The sequence below is a fragment of the Pseudorca crassidens genome, chromosome 1 (genome assembly GCF_039906515.1).
Source record: "Pseudorca crassidens isolate mPseCra1 chromosome 1, mPseCra1.hap1, whole genome shotgun sequence".
Lineage (NCBI taxonomy): Eukaryota > Metazoa > Chordata > Mammalia > Artiodactyla > Delphinidae > Pseudorca > Pseudorca crassidens.
This window is the reverse complement of record NC_090296.1, coordinates 66,698,947-66,720,423: the sequence shown is the minus strand read 5'-3', so window position 1 is coordinate 66,720,423 and position 21,477 is coordinate 66,698,947. Positions and strand designations below refer to the sequence as shown.

The 21,477-nt window shown below is 40.5% G+C and overlaps 1 protein-coding gene, 2 non-coding genes and 1 pseudogene across 3 annotated transcripts in view; 3 read left to right on the top strand and 1 right to left on the bottom strand.

Annotated features, from left to right (window-relative positions):
• The first annotated feature begins 1,625 nt into the window (after nt 1-1,625).
• Nucleotides 1,626-1,732, top strand: LOC137208148 (U6 spliceosomal RNA). Its single transcript, XR_010935495.1, has one exon. It is a non-coding gene; the product is annotated as a U6 spliceosomal RNA (small nuclear RNA).
• A 1,033-nt stretch (nt 1,733-2,765) lies between these two features.
• Nucleotides 2,766-2,872, bottom strand: LOC137208117 (U6 spliceosomal RNA). The gene has a single exon (XR_010935467.1). It is a non-coding gene; the product is annotated as a U6 spliceosomal RNA (small nuclear RNA).
• Nucleotides 2,873-3,170: 298 nt separating this feature from the next.
• Nucleotides 3,171-17,135, top strand: LOC137216882 (zinc finger MYM-type protein 2 pseudogene; annotated as a pseudogene).
• Nucleotides 3,261-21,477, top strand: part of AKAP6 (A-kinase anchoring protein 6) — a 594,710-nt gene continuing 576,493 nt past the window's right edge. Inside the window, exon 1 of the mRNA XM_067737915.1 lies at nt 3,261-3,400. The gene's annotated coding sequence lies outside the window, so the exon portion shown is untranslated. The remainder of the gene's footprint in view (nt 3,401-21,477) is intronic.

The window sequence follows — 21,477 nt, the reverse complement described above, 5'->3', positions numbered from 1 at the left end:
GAAATGCTTATTGGAAAGACAGGCTATTAGAAGAAATACATCAAAGCATATTTTATTTGTAATTGGGAAACTTAACCGGCTGTCATTTTTTGCCTAATTTGGGGGGGGGGGGAAGAACAGTATATTTTATTACTTTTCAAAAGCTGTGAAAGTAAAGAATTATAACTATAAACACTGAGAAAGAAAGGTTGAACAATAAATAATCCCTATAGGCTTTCTGTTCCTTTCTCTATTTTTGTTTCAGCAATACCAGAAACTCTTACATGGTTTCACACTACTTTCTTTTTGTACATCATAAAACTGGATACCAATTTTAAAACTTCTCAAAATTACTTATCTTTCACAGGTTTTTACTTCAAACTATTATGTTGTGGAAAGGATAGGACGACCATAGGAAGGAGAAAAAAGAAACAAAACTTCACTTATTCTATAAATATGCCATATTCTTTGTTGAGGGTGCCATTTTAACACAACACAGGCAAACCTGTGCCCTTCACTTCAATATATGAAGGTTTTCACCTTTGGCCCTCAGTTCACTACGTGTAAGGCTGTAACTTGAGCCAGTTAATATCAGAATGTTTTAACACTAACATTCCAGTATTTCTTGCAGGTAGATCTGTCCTGCATGTTTGTAGCATAATAGGGCTAGGGTTAGGGTGTGGGGAAGTACACTTAAGTACAAGAATGATTCTCCAGTTCAGCTCTAACAGTTTAATTCTTCGAATCCATCTCTCAGGCCGAACAGGTGCGCTTCAGCGTGTTCCAGTGGGTTGGAGGCCAGGCTAGAAGGTGGCCTAAGGGATGACACTTGTGAAGGGCGTGGTCGCCCATGCTAGCTCCACCCCCCATCCCAATGACGCCTGCGCAGAATGGACTCAGATCGAGACACTTGTGCTAATACTCGAAGAGCCCAGGGCGTCCTAGAGTGTGGTGCTGACCATCATATCTGAGTGGTCAGTCGTTGGGAGGAATCTCCCGGAGAGCTGGACGGTGGGCTTCGCCATTTCAGCAAAGCCTCTGGAACTGGCACAAGGCTCCTATGTCATGGGTGAAATATCGGTGACACGTTCCATATTTTGCTGGGAGGACCCGAGCTCGATCCAGAACCCTAGTGACCCAGCATCCTGGTTGGTGGCCCAGCAAGCCAACCGATTCGTAAACCTTAGAGAGACTTGGGAGAAGCGCCGCTTGTTCCATGCAGGCCGCCAGGGCCGCCTCAATCGCGCCAGCCTGGTGGCCCACTCCGCATCGCGGCCGCCTCAGAGGGCGCGTGTCCACCTCGCTGGCCGGGTCTTCGAGTGCGCCGCGCTCGCCACTCCCGGCATGCTCCGCGAGCCGAGCGCACCCGCGGGAGGGCCCACAGCCCGGGACCTGGGGCCCGTGACGGGGCTTCTTACCCAAGGTGCCCCGGGCGCTCATTTGCATGTCCCTCCGAAAGGTGAACCCAACAGCCCTCGCGGTTTAGCAGTCATAGCACCAAATGTGCGAGCCTGCTCAGTGGTTGCGAGACATCATATTTCCCTAAACGTTCGGCGGTGGCTGGGAAGACGCGCAATTCAGTCACCGTAAGCGAAAGAAGCGAGAAACTCCCGTGCCTTATATTGGCTGTAGAGGGAAAGTATAGCGTGCTCGCTTCGGCAGCACATATACTAAAATTGGAACGATACAGAGAAGATTAGCATGGCCCCTGCGCAAGGATGACACGCAAATTCGTGAAGCGTTCCATATTTTGTGCTCTTCCACACCATCTGGACACCCGTTGTTCATCAGCTCCTAAAGGAAAAGCTATGGGCCGGAAGCACAACGTCTGGCACTTAATGCTGAAATTAAGTGATTTTCACTATAGTGATTTTTCACTATAAAAATGTTCGTGTAAGGCAATGTATGAAATGTGAATGAAGCCGAGTTGCACACCTGGAAATTTACGTGCAAATATGTCGTTTCTACGTATCTTGGAAATGAGAAAATGTCAACTTGCATTTCCTTCATAGAACTTGAAAGTTCTGAAATCACCTTACTTATGGTCTGTCTCCCTTAACAACACAAACTCCAGAGGCCCAGCTCGTATTCACTATAGACTGACACATGAATCGCTCGATGAGTCCATACCAAATCATTTCTAAATTATTAAGTCACTGAATTATTGCGAAGTTAATGAATCCTTGCTAAAGGAAGTAAGCAACAGCAGTGCACAAATCTTGGGCCTACTTTGTGACATTCTTTTGTCGTTTTAGACCGGAGTTCGTACGCTCTCAGACTGAGCTACACAAAAGCAGGGACTGTTACCAAGGAGTGGTTATAACGGTTGAGATCAATGTTGGCCGGTGCCTGTGGATCCTAGAGCTCCAGCACCAGTTGAAAACTGGCTAGAAGCAGCAAGCCCATTCTGATCTGCTTTCCTAAGAAGTCATTTTTATCTGATCATTTTATCACTCAAAATGCCGCTTTACCTAAATCGGGTGGATTCTGTGATGGGAAATTTAAGAGAAAAGTTAATTGCCCAAACCAAAAGCAGATTTTAACCAATCGTAACAAGCATTCGACTGCAGACAGCAAGATTATCGAGGCAGTTTAATAATAGAAATGAGACAGGTCGGGCCACGGGCATGCCGGGAGGCCATCGAGATAGAATCGACCCTGGGAGGAAGAAGTATCCGGTGGGAGAGCCATGCAGGAGGCCTCAGAGCGGTCTCCAGAGCTGCCTCTCAAAACCCCACTGTTTTTTGTGTTAATGAGCACAGGGGTCGGGACGGTGGGGAAGGGCACAAAATATGGAACGCTTCACGAATTTGCGTGTCATCCTTGCGCAGGGGCCATGCTAATCTTCTCTGTATCGTTCCAATTTTAGTATATGTGCTGCCGAAGCGAGCACGATATTCATCTTACCCACAGCATATATAAAGCACGGTGACTCTCGACTCTTAAACTTACGGTGACTGAACTGAGAGTCTTCCCGGCGATCGCCGAACGTTTAGGAAATTTGATGTCGAGCCCCACTCATGAGGCTCGCACATTTGGTGCTGTAGTCGCTAGACTGCGACGATCTGTCGAGTTCATCTTTCGGAGCGACATGCAAATGAGGGCCCGGGGCACCTTGGGTAAGTGGCTCCGTCGCGGGTCCCAGGTCCGGGACGTTGGTCCCTCTCGCCGGGGCGCTCGGCCCGCGGAGCATGCCGGGAGTGGCGAGCGCGGCGGCCTGCCTTGCGCGCGGCGCCCTCGAGGACGCGGCGAACGAGCGGGACCCGCGCGGTGCGTGAGGCTGCCGTGATGCGGAGTGAGCCGCCTGGGTTGGTGCAGCACTTCAGAGCACGTCGTTTCCCACTTAAACTTCCTTTGATGAGTACTTGGAAAAAAAAAAAAAAGTAATCACCCAGCCATTATCACACCTCGAAGAGTTAAGGTAATTCCTTAATGTCACCTAATATTCACTCTACGTTCCAATTTCCTTGTTTTAAAGTTGCCTTTTATTGGTGGTTTGTCGTAAGGATCCAAACGAGGTTCAGTCCTCCCACATGGTGTTTGGTTGCTGTGCCTCTTAGGTCTCTATTAATCTCCTAAAGCCCCCTCTCCACTCCCGCCCTCCCCCCACCGCCATTTCTCTTCACGCTCTTGATTTGTTGAGGAAACCGGATACTTGCACCATGAAACGTCACATTTCTTTCATTTGGCTTATGTGTTACTGATGATGTCGTTTAACTTGTTTCTCTATCCTCCATGTTTCTTGAAAGTTTGTAGTTAGATCTAAAGCCATAATTAGGTCCTGGTTTAATTTATTTCTTAAGCTTTAGAGCCCCATTGGTAGGGCGTATCCTACCTATTGCATCTCAACATAAGGCAGGTAATGTCCGGCTGCACCAGTGGGTTCAGGTGAGGTCAGTAGCCTGATCCCTCCATTATCAAGTTTCTCATACATCTTTCACTTAATGATTTTAGAATACACTGATGAACGTTGCCCAGGTAGAGGGTCTGGCGGTCTGTTTGTTGGTTTGTTTTTAACCCTTGGCTCATGAGCTATAAGGATGTAAACCCAAGGCCCTTGATGTCCAACTTCTGTACCCCAAGGAAGAAATTGAGAGAAAAAGACCAGGAAAAGAAATGAAGGAAGAGTGTCGTTGGTCGTTCAGTCCTTTCCGTGATTTGGTTACATGAGCTAACAAATTGCCTTTCTTGCTTAGGCTGGATTGGAGCCCAGTTTCTGTCTCCTCACTGCTAAGAGGCTCTTATGGAGCCAGCAACGGGTCTCCAGACACCACCTCCCTCACACAGTCTGCTTTTCTTTAGCTACACTTTTCTTGTGTAGAATCAATTGGATAAGAAAAATAGTCCCACCCACCCATATCACTATTTGAAGGCAGGCTGTTTCTTTTCTGGATATTTTCTGAATGTTTTCTGTCAGGCTATATATTTATTGAAGGCCTCACCTAGGAGGACAGTTGCTGGAGGTGTTCAAATTAACATCTTAGATTTCCGTACTCTGTTCTCTCCTTTCTGTTACACAGTTGTCTTTTTTTCCCCCCCAAAACTCTTGTGTTCTCCTGCTCTTCTCCTCCTGTTTCTTCTTTCTCTATCCTGTCCCTCCTCCCAGCTACATCGAATACCTCGCTAACTGAGCATATTTACCCAGTTCACCTCATGCCTTTGTAATCACCCTCATGTTTTCACACTACACATTTGCAGCATTCAAACCCTATTGGCTTCTGCCAAACTACAAAATATTTAAGATCCCATATTTAGATTTTGACGAAAACAATTCCTGTTCTTATCACCAGTTAAGTATGTGTAAGTCTCCAATCGCTTTTTTACGGGGAGATAGTGATCTTTAAACACGTCTTTTGGAGGTCATATAGGAACGTTCTGAGGAAGGTGGCTTTTTAGTTAGATAATCTTTTGTATCTTAAGATCTCACATGAGGAGTCTCACTAGGCATTTTTTAATAAACAGACTTTAGAAAAGGTTGATTTAAAGGATTTTTCTCAACTTATCCGATTTTTTAACAAGAAAAAAAGCGTTTTATTTTTATATTCTGGAACATTTGGACTCTGTTACCAATAAATGCTGTCATCATAATAATTCTAACTATTTACATTAGCAGTGGAATAAAACAATCATCTATGTTTTCTTAGTGGTATGTAAAACTGGTGCATCTTACAATCAGTGGCATTATAGATCCAAAGAGATGGAAAATCTCATTTTTCAGAGAAGGAAACTGAGGCTGAGGTAAGTGTGTAGTGATTTCCCTGGGCAGTACTGGCACTGGTCCTACCATCTTCTGAGGCCAAATTCATTTCTCTTCCTTCTGTACCACTTGTAGTATTACTAGGTCATACTCTTTGCAATAGCTTAGAAAAGAATAAAGACTTCAAGCCTGTCATTTTTACAGCCACATTTCTGAGTCCTGCTCATTTTACTGCAACAACAGGATAGTACACACTGATAAGCGGAAAATCTACCTTATTCTTTTTCTTTTTATTCACCGAAAGGGAACATTCAGTGATGTGACTCAGTTGAAACAGGCAAAACCCACAAGTCATTTCCTCTTTAGGAATTTTGCTCTAATTAAAATGAAGAGGAAGCTCAACCAAAATGCTCACATCTTCTTGAACAGGGAACAGATGAGTCACTTAGAACCACAGTATCAGTGACCAGCTTTACCTGGTGTGAAATTGGTGAACTTCAGCTGGGGAACAGAGGTTAGCAACCTGGGCTGCAGTTTGTAATCACCATGAGAGCTTTTTAAAATATCCGTGCCAGAGCCCTCCCCTGAAGGTTCTGATTTAATTGTTCTCCATTTCTCTGAGTCGCTCTACTGAAGAAGCTCGTTGGAGTTCCCCACTAGCCCCCTTCCTTTACTATTCCTTCCCTTTTATGGCCATTCCCCCTTCCCTCATGTTGCACCCATTGACTCCCCAGGACACCTCCTAAATATCCCACCTAAAAAGAACTCCGAGGACCTTTCAGAACTTACTAGTCCTGGGTTTCATCTTTTCAGGGCTCTTCTGGCTAACTCCATAAACTAAAAGGTGATAGAGCAGGGTTTCCCAAACTTGCCCAGAGATAGATTCCCAGAGGATTGGCCAGTGCCAAGGCAAAGGATGATACAGCATATCTCCCAGATGACCTATCTGTGGCTTAAAGGCTACTTTTACTGAAATGAGAAAGTCACTGTGGTAAGGCTGGTGTGAGATATTTTTGTGCATGGAGCCCTTTCATAGCAACCAGTTCCTTTAATTTGTAGTAGCAGATAAATCTCATGTTTTGTTTTATGGGGAGAGTGGGAAGGGGGAAGAGGGGAAAGCATGCACAAGAGACTTATCAGAGATGAGCTTCCTTAATTTCTTGTCCTTATTACAGATTTGCTTATATTCACATACATCCCTGTTTCTTCTGTTTTCATGGGTGAGGTGTCTCTTGTATGGGAAAAATTTGTGCCCAGGTGGACAACTGCATTATCTAGAATCTAGACAATCCCCTAGGGTTATCTGATTAGGGTTATCTGATTCCAAATCTATGGAAACTATCTTAAAACTCTGTAACTTGTAGATAACTGATAGCAATACAAAATAATTCTTGTTTATAGACATGCAAAATCTATCCTTACCAGTAGAGGTTCAGTTGACTTCTCTCTACCACTGTGGAAGAAGCTTGTTTTGCTTCCATTTGCAGATTCATTTCAACATTCCTTTACTCTATATAAGTTTGTGGGTTTTGATTTCTCCTTTGAGCTGGTTACAATGTCTACCTTGTTTCTTCATTGATTAATACATTCAATACAATCTTTAACACATGTTCATTTTATATCTGTATGAGAGGCATGATTTTTACCTTTTTTTCCCAAATGTCTTTTAACAGTTCGGAGGTCTTCTACTGAGTTGCCCAATGGATTCACCTAACAAAACTAGGTATAGTTCTGACCAGAGAAATGCAGCTCATGGGTTGCTTAACGCCCAGACACATCTTTTTTTTGGCTCTCAAAATGACAACTTCACTTTGCACTCTGTTTTTCTAGTTTTAATATTGTTCTCTATTAATTTTGTGGTTTGTCTTTGTTGTGCTTACAGCAATGTCATTGCCCACTCTTGGTAGCAACGATTAGGAATTTGGTGTTATGTTCTGACCAGAACATGTGAACGGATTAATGATTTGTAGAGCTCTTTTCTCTGTTGGGTGAGAGACAACAGAGAAACTGGTTTGTTAGTCTTGTTTGTTTGCTTATTCATTTATTTGGGCTCAAATAAGTTAAGAATGTTGTATTCCACCAAGAAGGAGAACAGCTCTTTGATATATGAACCAGTAAATTTTTTGTGCTTCTGTGTTTACTATTAACTCATGACTGAAATTTTAAAATTGAAATGATAAACTCTGTGTCTGTATGTCTATATGTCTGTAATTCCAAAAGGTCTTTACGTCTCATTGTATGGATGTGTAACGCTTTCCTGAGTCCAGATGGTATTATTAGATTATAAAATTTCCTAAATTAAAGAAGTCCTGTTCTGATTGACTTATGAGATAAATAAGTGCTTATTTAAATATAATATTCCTGTAATTCTCAGAAAATAAGGAGGTTGAATTTCTGAGATTTAAAATGTGCCAGATTTAAAAACTATTTTAAAAGAAATCAGCTCAGAATCATTTAAAGAATTCAAGTTCCCATAATTTAGGTAAATCTTTGGCAAACTAGACTTTGTTAATGGTAAGATCCTTGAGGCAGTGCATCAGGATGGGCTTCAGACATTTCTTTAACAGAAAGAAGGTCAGGCTCCTCTTCTGAGAGCAGAGCAGGAAGAAACAAGGATGAGAGCAGATGCAGGTGTGCTTTCAGGGGTGTGTATGGAGTGGGAATATACAGGGAGATGCTTGATGGATTTCAAGTCTGATGGATTCTCTTTTTAAGAATCTAGGAGGTGAGGGAGCCTGCTGAGGATGAAGGGCTAGGTTTGGGTAGAAGGCCTGGGGAGGGTAGCAAAGGCTTAGGAAAGTATTTCACAAAGTGGAGGAGCTAAGTCACTGATGTACTTTGAGGCGATTTTCGTGGGTACATAGGCAGAGTTGTTTTTTTAAAAGTTTAATAGTTATGAGTTTATTTTAATGCAGAGGGTGTTTTTTCATTTTAATAGTTTTGTTTTTAAATGTGTATTGGAAATAAACAATTAGCACATCAAACCTAATATTTTATCGATATTACTTATAAAGCAAAAGTACTGTTTAAAAATTAAGTTAGGGCTTCCCTGGTGGCGAAGTGGTTGAGAGTCCGCCTGCCGATGCAGGGGACACAGGTTCGTGCCCTGGTCCGGGAAGATCCCACATGCCGCGGAGTGGCTGGGCCCATGAGCCATGGCTGCTGAGCCTGCACGTCCGGAGCCTGTGCTCTGCAACGGGAGAGGCCACAGCAGTGAGGCCCACGTACCGCAAAAAAAAAAAAAAATTAATTTGAAGAAAGGGATTCAGTTACTATTACCTCAGGTGCTACTTTGATATGGCAAAAATCCCAAAGGTGGTACTCAAAAATTTGGGAAAGTTTGATTTAAGTAAGATATCCAATAGGGCACTTGGGAAAAGAGGAACAATGTGTGTAAAAAGACTGGTGAGTGGTGCTGAGACCGTAGCCACCTGAAATCACAGCTTTTAGCACTGGCTTAGACCATAATTCTTCCCTGAAAAGCCCTCATGCTTTCATGGGGATGTTGCCAGTAACCGCTGAAAAAATAGGATTTGTCAGAATCAAGATAAGCAACATAAACTGAAGAGTAAAACAGTACATTTTTTTTTCTTTTTGGTTTAAAACAACAAATTTGGATTAAGAGCTCTGGTTAAAGGAGCTCCAGAGACGGGCGCGAGCCGCGGCTAACAGTGCGTACTCCAGAGATGGGCATGAGACGCTAAGGCTGCTGCTGCCACCACCAAGAAGCCTGTGTGCGAGCACAGGTCACTATCCACACCTCCCCTCCCGGGAGCATGTGCAGCCCGCCACTGCCAGGGTCCCGGGATACAGGGACAACTTCCCTGGGAGAACATGCGGCGCACCTCACGCTGGTGCAACGTCCCGCTGGCCTCTTCCGCCACAGGCTCGCCCCGCACCCCATGCCCCTCCCTCCCCCCAGCCTGAGTGAACCAGAGCCCCTAAATCAGCGGCTCCTTTAACCCCATCCTGTCTGAGAGAAGAACAGACGCCCTCCGGTGACCTACATGCAGGAGTGGGTCCAAATTGAAAGCTGAACCCCGGGAGCTGTGCAAACTAAGAAGAGAAAGGGAAATCTCTCCCAGCAGCCTCAGAAGCAGCGGATTAAAGCTCCACAATCAACTTGATATACCCTGCATCGGTGCAATACCTGAATAGACAACGAATCATCCCAAATTGAGGAGGTGGACTTTGAGAGCAAGATTTATTATTTTTTCCGCTCTTCCTCTTTCTTTGAGTGTGTATGTGTATGCTTCTGTGTGAGATTTTGTTTGTGTAGCTTTGCTTTCACCATTTCTCCTAGGGTCCTCTCTGTCCAGTTTTTTTTTTTTTTTACTTAAAAAATTTTTTTTTCTTAATAATTTTTAATTTTTCATTTTAATAACTTTATTTTATCTTATTTTATATTTTTTATCCTCTTTCTTTCTTTCTTTCTTTCTACTTTTTCTCCTTTTTATTCTGAGCCGTGTGGATGAAAACTCTTGGTGCTACAGCCAGGAGTCAGTGCTGTGCCTCTGAGGTGGGAGAGCCAACTTCAGGACACTGGTCCACAAGAGACCTCCCAGCTCCACGTAATATCAAACGGCAAAAATCTCCCAGAGATCTCCATCTCAACACCAACACCCAGCCTCACTAAACGACCAGCAAACTACAGTGCTGGACACCCTATGCCAAACGACTAGCAAGACAGGAACACAACCCCACCCATTAGCGGAGAGGCTGCCTAAAATCATAATAAGACAACAAACACCCCAAAACACACCACCAGATGTGGACCTGCTGACCAGAAAGACAAGATCCAGCCTCATCCAACAGAACACAGGCACCAGTACCCTCCACCAGGAAGCCTACAAAACCCACTGAACCAACTTTAGCCATTGGGGATAGACACCAAAAACAATGGGAAATACGAACTTGCAGCCTGCAAAAAGGAGACTCCAAACACAGTAAGACAAGCAAAATGAGAAGACAGAAAAACACACAGCAGATGAAGGAGCAAGAAAAAACCCACCAGACCTAACAAATGAAGAGGAAATAGGCAGTCTACCTGAAAAAGAATTCAGAATAGTGATAGTAAAGATGATCCAAAATCTTGGAAATAGAATAGGGAATATGCAAGAAACATTTAACAAGGACCTAGAAGAACTAAAGAGGAAACAAGCAACGATGAACAACACAATAAATGAAATTAACAACACTCTAGAAGGGATCAATAGCAGAATAACTGAGGCAGAACGACGGACAAGTGACCTGGAAGATAAAATAGTGGAAATAACTACTGCAGGGCAGAATAAAGAAAAAAGAATGAAAAGAACTGAGGAAGTCTCAGAGACCGCTGGGACGACATTAAATGCACCAATATTAGAATTATAGGGGTCCCAGAAGAAGAAGAGAAAAAGAAAGGGACTGAGAAAATATTTGAAGAGATTATAGTTGAACTTCCCTAATATGGGAAAGGAAATAGTTAATCAAGTTCAGGAAGCACAGAGAGTCCCATACAGGATAAATCCAAGGAGAAACACGCCAAGACACATATTAATCAAACTGTCAAAAATTAAATACAAAGAAAACATATTAAAAGCAGCAAGGGAAAAACAACAAATAACACACAAGGGAATCCCCATAAGGTTAAGAGCTGATCTTTCAGCAGAAACTCTGCAAGCCAGAAGGGAGTGGCCGGACATATTTAAAGTGATGAAGGAGAAAAACCTACAACCAAGATTACTCTATCCAGCAGGGATTTCATTCAGATTTTTTTTTTTTTTTCCCCCGGTACATGGGCCTCTCAGTGTTGTGGCCTCTCCCGTTGCGGAGCACAGGCTCTGGACGCGCAGGCTCAGCAGCCATGGCTCACAGGCCCAGCTGCTCCGCAGCATGTGGGATCTTCCCAGACCGGGGCATGAACCCGTGTCCCCCGCATCGGCAGGTGGACTCTCAACCACTGCGCCACCAGGGAAGCCCTCTCTTTCAGATTTGATGGAGAAATTAAAACCTCTACAGACAAGCAAAAGCTGAGAGAGTTCAGCACCACCAAACCAGCTTTACAACAAATGCTAAAGGAACTTCTCTAGGCAAGAAACACAAGAGAAGGAAAAGACCTACAATAACAAACCCAAAACAATTAAGAAAATGGGAATAGGAACGTACATATCGATAATTACCTTAAATGTAAATGGATTAAATGCTCCCACCAAAAGACACAGACTGGCTGAATGGATACAAAAACAAGACCCATATATATGCTGTCTACAAGAGACCCACTTCAGACCTAGAGACACATACAGACTGAAAGTGAGGGGATGAGAAAAGATATTCCATGCAAATGGAAATCAAAAGAAAGATGGACTAGCAATTCTCATATCAGACACAACTGACTTTAAAATAAAGACTATTAGAAGAGACAAAGAAGGACACTACATAATGATCAAGGGATCGATCCAAGAAGAAGATATAACAATTGTAAATATTTATGCACTCAACATAGGAGCACCTCAATAGATAAGGCAAATACTAACAGGCATTTAAGGGGAAATTGACAGTAACACAATCACAGTAGGGGACATTAACACCCCACTTTCACCGATGGACAGATCATCCAAAATGAAAATAAATAAGGAAACACAAGCTTTAAATGATACATTAAACAAGATGGACTTCATTGATATTTATAGGACATTCCATCCAAAAACATAGAATACACATTTTTCTCAAGTGCTCATGGAACATTCTCCAGGATAGATCATATCTTGGGTCACAAATCAAGCCTTGGTAAATTTAAGAAAATTGAAATTGTATCAAGTATCTTTCCCGACCACAACGCTATCAGACCAGATATTAATTACAGGAAAAGATCTGTAAAAAATACAAACACGTGGAGTCTAAACAATACACTACTTAATAATGAAGTGATCACTGAAGAAATCAAAGAGGAAATCAAAAAATACCTAGAAAAAAATGACAATGGAGACACGACAACCCAAAACCTATGGGATGCAGCAAAAGCAGTTCTAAGAAGGAAGTTTATAGTAATAAAATCCTAACTTAAGAAACAGGAAACATCTCGAATAAACAACCTAAACTTGCACCTAAAGCAATTAGAGAAAGAAGAACAAAAAAACCCCAAAGTTAGCAGAAGGCAAGAAATCATAAAGATGAGATCAGAAATAAATGAAAAAGAAATGAAGGAAACGATAGCAAAGATCAATAAAACTAAAGGCTGGTTCTTTGAGAAGATAAACAAAATTGATAAACCTTTAGCCAGACTCATCAAGAGAAAATGGGAGAAGACTCAAATCAATAGAATTAGAAATGAAAAAGGAGAAGTAACAACTGACACTGCAGAAATACGAAAAATCACGAGAGATTACTACAAGCAACTCTATGCTAATAAAATGGACAACCTGGAAGAAATGGACAAATTCTTAGAAATGCACAACCTGCCGAGACTGAATGAGGATGAAATAGAAAATATTAACAGGCCAATCACAAGCACTGAAATTGAAACTGTGATAAAAAATCTTCCAACAAACAAAAGCCCAGTACCAGATGGCTTCACAGGAGAATTCTATCAAACATTTAGAGAAGATCTAACACCTATCCTTCTCAAACTCTTCCAAAATATAGCAGAGGGAGGAACACTCCCAAACTCCTTCTACGGGCCACCAACACCCTGACACCAAAACCAGACAGGGATGTCACAAGGAAAGAAAGCTACAGGCCAATATCACTGATGAACATAGATGCAAAAATCCTCCACAAAATACTAGCAAAGAGAACCCAACAGCACATTAAAAGGATCATACACCATGATCAAGTGGGGTTTATTCCAGGAATGCAAGGATTCTTCAATATATGCAAATCAAACAACGTGATACACCATATTAACAAATTGAAGGAGAAAAACCATATGATCATCTCAATAGATGCAGGGAAAGCTTTCAACAAAATTCAACACCCATTTATGATAAAAACTCTCCAGAAAGTAGGCATAGAGGGAACTTTCCTCAACATAATAAAGCCCATATATGACAAACCCACAGACAACATCATCCTCAATGGTGAAAAACTGAAGGCATTTCCACTAAGATCAGGAACAAGACAAGGTTGCCCACTCTCATCACTCTTGTTCAACATAGTTTTGGAAGTTTTAGCCACTGCAATCAGAGAAGAAAAGGAACTAAAAGGAATCCAAATTGGAAAAGAAGAAGTAAAGCTGTCACTGTTTGCAGATGACATGATGCTATACATAGAAAATCCTAAAGATGCTACCAGAAAACTACTAGAGGTAATCAATGAATTTAGTAAAGTAGCAGGATACAAAATTAATGCACAGAAATCTCTGACATTCCTATACACTAATGATGAAAAATCTGTAAGTGAAATTAAGAAAACACTCCCATTTACCATTGCAACAAAAAGAATAAAATACCTAGGAATAATCCTACCTAAGGAGACAAAAGACCTGTATGCAGAAAATTATAAGACACTGATGAAAGAAATTAAAGATGATACAAATAGATGGAGAGATATACCGTGTTATTGGATTGAAGAATCAACATTGTGAAAATGACTCTACTCCCCAAAGCAATCTACAGATTCAATGCAATCCCTATCAAACTATGACTGGTATTTTTCACAGAACTAGAACAAAAAATTTCACAATTTGTATGGAAACACAAAGACCCCGAATAGCCAAAGCAATCTTGAGAACGAAAAATGGAGCTGGAGGAAGCAGGCTCCCTGACTTCTGACTATACTACAAAGCTACAGTAATCAAGACAGTATGGTACTGGCACAAAAACAGAAATATAGATCAATGGAACAGGATAGAAAGCCCAGAGATAAACCCACGCACATATGGTCACCTTATCTTTGATAAAGGAGGCAGGAATGTACAGTGCAGAAAGGACAGCCTCTTCAATAAGTGCTGCTGGGAAAACTGGACAGGTACATGTAAAAGTATGAGATTAGAACACTCCCTAACACCATCCACAAAAATAAGCTGAAAATGGGTTATAGATCTAAATGTAAGGCCAGAAACTATCAAACTCTTAGAGGAAAACATAGGCAGAACACTGTGTGACATAAATCACAGCAAGATCCTTTTTGACCCACCTCCTAGAGAAATGGAAATAAAAGCAAAAATAAACAAATGGGACCTAATGAAACTTCAAAGCTTTTGCACAGCAAAGGAAACCATAAACAAGACCAAAAGACAACCCTCAGAATGGGAGAAAATATTTTCAAATGAAGCAACTGACAAAGGATTAATCTCCAAAATTTACAAGCAGCTCATGCAGCTCAATAACAAGAAAACAAACAACCCAATCCAAAAACGGGCAGAAGACCTAAATAGACATTTCTCCAAAGAAGATATACAGATTGCCAACAAACACATGAAAGAATGCTCAACATCATTTATCATTGGAGAAATGCAAGTCAAAACTACAATGAGATATCATCTCAGAACGGTCAGAATGGCCATCATCAAAAAATCTAGAAACAATAAATGCTGGAGAGGGTGTGGAGAAAAGGGAACACTCTTGCACTGCTGGTGGAAATGTGAAGTGGTACAGCTACTATGGAGAACAGTATGGAGGTTCCTCAAAAAACAACAAATAGAACTACCATATGACCCAGCAATCCCACTACTGGGCATATACCCTGAGAAAACCATAATTCAAAAAGAGTCATGTACCAAAATGTTCATTGCAGCTCTATTTGCAATAGCCAGGAGATGGAAGCAACCTAAGTGTCCATCATCGGATGAATGGATAAAGAAGATGTGGCACATATATACAATGGAATATTACTCAGCCATAAAAAGAAAAGAAATTGAGTTATTTGTAGTGAGGTGGATGGACGTAGAGTTTGTCATACAGAGTGAAGTAAGTCAGAAAGAGAGAGACAAATACCATATGCTAACACATATATATTGAATCTAAGAAAAAAAAATGTCATGAAGAACTTAGGGGTAGGACGGGAATAGAGACACAGACCTACTAGAGAATGGACTTGAGGATTTGGGGATGGGGAAGGGTAAGGTGTGACAAAGTGAGAGAGTGACATGGACATATATACACTACGAAACGTAAAACAGATAGCTAGTGGGAAGCAGCCGCATAGCACAGGGAGTACAGCTCTGTGCTTTGTGACCACCTAGAGGGGTGGGATAGGGAGGGTGGGAGGGAGAGAGATGCAAGAGGGAAGAGATAAGGGAACATATGTATATGTATAACTGATTCACTTTGTTATAAAGCAGAAACTAACACACCATTGTAAAGCAATTATATTCCAATAGAGATGTAAAAAAAATAAAAGTAACAAATTTATTATTCTGCAATTCTGGAGGTCATCAGAAGTCTGACATGGATCTCACTGAGCTAAATCTGTTGGCATGGCTGACTTCTTTTCTGGAAGTTCTAGGGAAGAAGAATCTGTTTCTTCACCTTTTCAGCTTCTAGAGGTCACCTGCATTTTGTGGCCTGTGGCCCCATCCATCATCAAAGCCAGCAATGCCATCTGAGTCCTTCTGTTGCCATCTCTCTGATTCTCTCCTGCCTCCTTATTCGCCCAGTCGATTCTTGAATTCAGAAATTCCTGCCCATCTTGTTGGGCTTAATGCATATGGGGGAGGAGAGGACAACATATATAACTATGATAGGTCATAGCACAGTTGTAAACTCTTGCTATGGAAACAGGTGAGAGTTGCTAACCAGGAGAGCTAGAGAAGATACTTTTGAGGCGACATTTCACCAGGTGGCCAGGGTTGATGAGAAGCCAAGGGAAGTCACACCATAAAAGCTCAGAGGTGTGGAAGGGCATGATGAGGAGAGGGTGTATGAGATGATCCAAAAGGCCTAACTCAGATGAAGTCTTCCTACCCTTGATGGCTGAATGTTCTTCTAGTCACTAGAGCACTGCATTTTTACTCAAATTATAAAACATCCTTTTTAAACTGTGATACCCTTTCTAGGAGGGCTAAGGCAGGAAGCTGTTATCATTGCTTGGGTTTATTTTTAACCCAATCTGTGTGTTAAAAATAACTGTGAGTGTGGGTCCAGAATAGAGGAGGGAACTTTCCATAAGAGCAGCCAAGTATCTGGAACCTGTTGTTGCCTGTGTGGAGTGTTCTAAGGGGATGTCCTGGGAAAGCAGAGGCCACTCATTAATTAGGGAGGGAAATGAGCGGTTTCTCTGACGGGCTGACTCAATGAGGACCATTCACATATTCATTCATTAAATATCTGTGTCTAGTCTCATGAATGTAGGAAATTCATTTAGTGGTCCACCTAATCCTTTACTTTCTAGGTCTAATAAATTTCAGAAGTCATCAGTGGAAGATGATGATGATGTTTTTATCGAACCTGTACAGCTTCCCAACCTTCTGCACTAGTGGTAGCTGATCAAAGAACCATAACATTTATATCATCAAAAAATTAGGAGCTGCAATGAAATGATTCCACAATTCTTCCTTCCTCAGAAGAATTGGCTTCTCGGAAGGGACGTGTGAGACAATTGTCGTTGGTGATGAAGAGGACATGGAAACAAATCAAGGGCGAGAGAAAAATTCCTCCAATTTTATTGAATGGCAATCTCCTGAAACTAAAACTAGAACCCATGCTGTGGATTTCTCCACTTCCAGTTTTTCAAGAAGACCAAGACTGCAGTAGGACCTTTTAATACTGGTAGAATGAATGTGGCAGGAGACTATTTCAAAATGTAGATTCTGCAACTCATCATAAACCTGATTCTTGGATCTCCCAGTCAGCATCATTTCCCTGTAATCAGAATCAGCCAGGGGTAGAGTCCTTATCACCAGCAGCCTTGCTTCCTAAACAGATTTTCCAGTCTTCTGCGCATTAAACCAGTTAAAGTCTCTTGCGCAAACTGCAAAAAAAGAAGGGATAGATTAATAAAAATAGCTATGTCTTCTCTGATTTATCAGTGTTACATATAATGCAAGTATACATTTTTTTTATACTTGGGTATGTTTTTTCTAAACTTATACATGTTTACAGGTCAAGTAAGCTAGCTTTACTTCCATTTAATGCTTTGCTTATGAAAAATATAAATTTGTGTTTGACCAAATTAAATCCTTATTCTGATGTACTTTGTTTAATTAGTAATTATATCAGCTTAAAAATAAATTTCCAAGATCTAGGTAAGTTAAATCTTGGATTGGCATTAGATTGGGTTAATTAATGGAAAATCACTGGATACCTAGATCATTTGCAAGTAAGATCGAACACTAAAGTATTAATTATTAAGCATAATTTAAATTTTATATACCTTAGCTTCTTATTTTTATATACTACAGAAAAATCATATCTTTGGTTCATGTTAATGAACACGTTCATTTCTACCATTTTGAGAAGTTGTATATGGAATATTAGTGACTGTAGAAAGTTGTGTTATGTGAATTCTTGAGCTCTGCTAGTCTGATAAAATGCTGGGGTGTGACAGTTCACATTATCCACGCCCCCAGTCTTCTATGCAAAATAGAAGTTATTTTGGTTTAAAGTTATAATTATTATAAATGGTTGAGACTACACTGAGAAGCAATATTTTCAGAGAATTATAACTGTGTACATGCTTCTGTGTTTTCAGGAAAAGACTAGTTTTGTCCTGAAGCAGCAGCATGAAGTTTTTCATAATATTACCTTGTTTTTCTTTTAATCTCTCTAGTATCTGTAATGAGGTCTCCTCTTTTGTTCCTGATGTTGGTAACTTGTGTTTTCTCTCCTATTTTCTTGATTTGTCTGGCTAGAATTTTATTAATTTTGTTGTATTTTGCCAAAAACTCCCACCAGTTTTGGTTTCTTTTTTTTTTCTATTGCTTGTTCATTTCTATGTTAATTTCTACTCTTTATTTCCTTCCTTATATTTACTTTAGCTTTAATATACTCTTCTTTCTCTTGTTTCTTATAGTGGAAATTTGGATTATTAATTTTAGACCTTCTTTTCTAATAGAAGCATTTAAATTTGCTTCTAGGCAATTTTAGCTGCTGTAGCTGTACCCCACACGTTTTTTTTTAAATTTTATTTAAGTATGGTTGATTTATGATGTTAATTTCTGCCGTACAGCAAAGTGACTCAGTTATACACATATATATTCTTTTTCATATTCTTTTCCATTATGGTTTATCACAGGGTAGTGTATATAGTTCCCTGTGTTATACAGTAGTGTATATCCATATGCTATACAAGTGTATGGATAATCCATACAAGTTATTGTTTATCCATCCTATATATACTAGTTTGCATCTGCTAATCCCAAACTCCCAATCCTTCCCTTCCCCACTCCCTCCCCCTCCCCCTTGGCAACCATAAGTCTGTTCTCTTTGTCTGTGGGTCTGTTTCATAGATTTGTTCATTTGTGTTGTATTTTAGATTCTACATATAAGTGATATCATATGCTATTTGTCTTTCTCTTTCTGACTTACTTCGTTTAGTATGATAATCTCTAGGTCTATCCATGTTGCTGAAAATGGCATTATTTCATTCTTTTTTATGGCTAATAGCCCATTGTATATATACACCACATCTTTATCCATTCATCTGTCGATGGACATTTTGGTTGTTTCTGTGTCTTGGCTATTGTAAATAGTGTTTCTGTGAACATAGCGGTGCATTTATCTTTTTGAGTTATAGTTTTGTCTGGGTATATGTCCAGGAGTGGGATTGCTGGATCATATGGCAACTCTATTTTTAGCTTTTTGAGGAACCTACATACTGTTTTCCATAATGGCTGCATCAATTTACATTCCACTAACAGTGTAAGAGGGTTCCCTTTTCTCCACACCCTCTCCACCATTTATTATTTGTAGACTTTTTGATGATGGCCATTCTGATTGGTGTGAGGTGATACCTCACTGTAGTTTTTTTTTTTTTTTTTTTTTGGCGGTACGCGGGCCTCTCACTGTTGTGGCCTCTCCCGTTGTGGAGCACAGGCTCCGGATGCGCAGGCTCAGCAGCCATGGCTCATGGGCCCAGCTGCTCCGCGGCATGTGGGATCTTCCCGGACCGGGGCACGAATCCCTGTCCCTTGCATCAGCGGGCGGACTCTCAACCACTGTGCCACCAGGGAAGCCCTCACTGTAGTCTTAATTTGCATTCCTCTAATCATTAGTGATGATGAACATCTTTTCATGTATCTCTTGGCCATCTGTATGTCTTCTTTGGAACAGTGTGTATTTAGGTATTCTGCCCATTTTTTGATTGGGTTGTTTGTTTTTTTGTTACTGAGTTGTTTGAGCCATTTGTATATTTTGGAAGTTAAGCCCTATCAGTTGCATTGTTTGCAGATCTTTTCTTCCATTCTGTAGGTTGTCTTTTCTTTTTTTTTATGGTTTCCTTTGCTGTGCAAGAGCTTGTAAGTTTGATTAGGTCCCAGTTGTTTTTTTTTCGCTTTTATTTCTATTGCTTTGGGAGACTGACCTGAGAAAACATTGCTACGATTTATGTCAGAGAATGTTGTGCCTATGTTTTCTTCTAGGTGCATTTATCTTTTTGAATTATAGTTTTGTGTCTATAAGACACATACAGTGTCTTATAGACACTATATATAAGACATATGGTGTCATGTCATATTTAAGTCTTTAAGCCATTTTGAGTTCATTTTTTTGTATGATTTGAGTGTCGTAACTTCATTGATTTACATGTGGCTGTCCAACTTTTCCAACACCACTTGCTGAAGACACTGTCTTTTCCGCATTGTATATTCTTGCCTCCTTTGTTGCAGATTAATTGACCATGGGTGTGTGGATTTATTTCTGGGCTGTCTATTCTGTTCCATTGATACCACACTGTTTTGGTTACTGTAGCTTTCTAGTATTGTCTAAAGTCTGGGAGGGTTTTGCCTCCTGCTTTGTTCTTTTCCCTCAAGGATTGCTTTGGCAATTCTGGGTCTTTTATGGTTCCATATAAATTTTAAGATTATTTGTTCTAATTCTATGAAAAATATCATGTGTAAGTTGATAGGGATCACATTAAATCTGTAGGTTGCTTTGAGTAGTATGGCCATCATAGCAATATTAATTCTTCCAATCCAAGAGTATGTTTACCCCACACATTTTAATGTGCTGTGTTTATATTTTCATTTAGTTAAAAATATTTACTTTACTTTTTATCTTTTTTTTCTTTGTCACATGGATCATTTAGATGCTTACTTTTAGTTTCCAAATATTTGGGGGATTTTCTAGATATCTTTGTATTATTTTTAAATTTAACTCCCTTGAGGTATGGTTTCAATTATTTTAAATTTATTGAGACTTGTTCTACAGCCCAGGTTCTATGCCTAGTGAATGTTCCATGTGGGCAGAGAAAGAATGTGCAGTTGTTGGTTGGAGTGTTCTATAAATGTTAATAGGTCAAGTTAGTTGATAATGTTGTTCAAATCATGTATATCCTTGGGACTTCCCTGGTGGCACAGTGGTTAAGAATCTGCCTGCCAATGCAGTGGACATGGTTTCGAGCCCCGGTCCAGGAAGATCCCACGTGCTGAGGGGCAGCTAAGCCTGTGTGCCACAACTACTGAAGCCCATGCGTCTAGAGCCCGTGCTATGCAACAAGAGAAGCTACCGCAATGAGAAGCCCGCACACCACAACAAAGAGTAGCCCCCACTCACCACAACTAGAGAAATCCTGCGTACAGCAACGAAGACCCAACACAACCAAAAATAAATAAATAAATGAATTAATTTTAAAAATGCTTTATAAAAAAAGAATCATGTATATCCTTACTGATTTTTTGTACTTCTTCCATCAATTATTGAGTGAGGACTGTTGAAGTCTCTAGCTATAATTATGGAGTTTTCTATTTGGTCTTTCAGTTCCAACAGTTTTTGCTTTATATATTTTGAAGCAAACGTTGTTGTTAGCTATATACACATTTAGGATTGCTATGTCTTCCTGAGGAATTGGTCCTGTTATCATTATGAAATGTTCCTCAGTGATCACAACTAGTAAAATTAATCTAGTGGATTTTTGTTGATTTATAGAAACATTTAAAATGGACACACAACTTGTGTTTTGTGAAAGCTACATCCCCTGTATCCTGCTTCAGTTTTTTCCATGACATCTGTGTCCATCACACAATTTGTTTTTTTTTTCTATCTTCCCCCACTAGAATAGAACTTCCAAAGAGTAGGACTTCATTTGTTTTGCTCACTGCTGTATCCCAACTACCTGTCACAAAGTCTGACCTCAATAAATACTTTCTGAATGAATTAATGTTTAAAAAAGCTGCAATAGCTATGAGCAGATAATATTCCCATGACTATCCCATTTACTCCATGGTA